This window comes from Aplysia californica, unplaced genomic scaffold (genome assembly GCF_000002075.1).
Source record: "Aplysia californica isolate F4 #8 unplaced genomic scaffold, AplCal3.0 scaffold00243, whole genome shotgun sequence".
NCBI classification, from domain to species: Eukaryota; Metazoa; Mollusca; class Gastropoda; order Aplysiida; family Aplysiidae; genus Aplysia; species Aplysia californica.
This window is the reverse complement of record NW_004797513.1, coordinates 653,553-654,633: the sequence shown is the minus strand read 5'-3', so window position 1 is coordinate 654,633 and position 1,081 is coordinate 653,553.

Below are 1,081 nucleotides of genomic sequence, written 5' to 3'. Positions count from 1 at the left end.
TACACACACACACACACACACACACACACACACGCAAACGTAATATACACTGACATTATCATGCCGTTGCTGTGGCATCTGATGGGTTCTCTGAAGTAGTGACACAACAAACCACATTATATTTGGTCGCTTTTAAGCACAAGGGGGCTATCCCGAAAAATGCTGTTTTTAGATAATCGAAGGTAAAGTTTTTGCCCCTTGTTCAGTTTCTTTAAAAGACAAGGGGAGAGTTCTCTCTATTATCAAACACATATACACACCAATGAAACCAAACTTCTCCTATAGGTAGGACAATGCTCACTTTTGGTGTAGGTCAAAATTTCTGGAAACCCCCGAAACCTGCGCTCATATGACCTTATGCAGTTGCGAGCGCCGTAAAACCTCTACTAAAAGTACCCGAAACCTGGGTTAGCCCGCTTGTCCTTAAAAGCGACCATAATTTTATTCTGCTGCCGTTTCGCAGGTGGAGCGAGATGTGGTCCACATGGCGGAAGGAGACACAGAACAGCTCAAGCTGGTGTCCACCGTGCCTATACTGTGTGATCTGTCGCCGCCCACGTCCTGCTGTGTTACCCTCAACCTGCAGATAGACGGGGATAAAAGTGAGAGTGTTTCTCTGTCTGTTTGTCTGGCTGTTTGTCTGTTTGTTTGTCCGTTTGACTGTCTGTCTGGCTGGCTCTCTATTTGGCTGGCTGTCTGTCTCTTTCAATCTCCCCTTTTCACCCCTCTCTCTCTCTCTCTCTCACTCCCTCCCTCCTCTCTCTCTCTCTCTCTCTTTCTCTTTCTCTCTCTCTCTTTCTCTCTCTCTCTCTCTCTCTCTCTCTCTCTCTCTCCACTTTGTATAATGTGTTTTATAATGTATGTGTGTGTGTGTTTGTGTGTATGTGCGTGTGGCCTGTGTTTGTATGTAATTCTGTGTGTGTAAGAGTGCATACTATGTGTGTGTATGTACGTATGTATCTATATGTGCGTATGTGTATATGTGTATGTGTGATAGTGTATAATATGTGTGTATTTATGGTACGTATGTTTAGAGGTGTGTGTGTGTGAATGTGTGTGTGTGTGTGTGTGTGTATGTGTG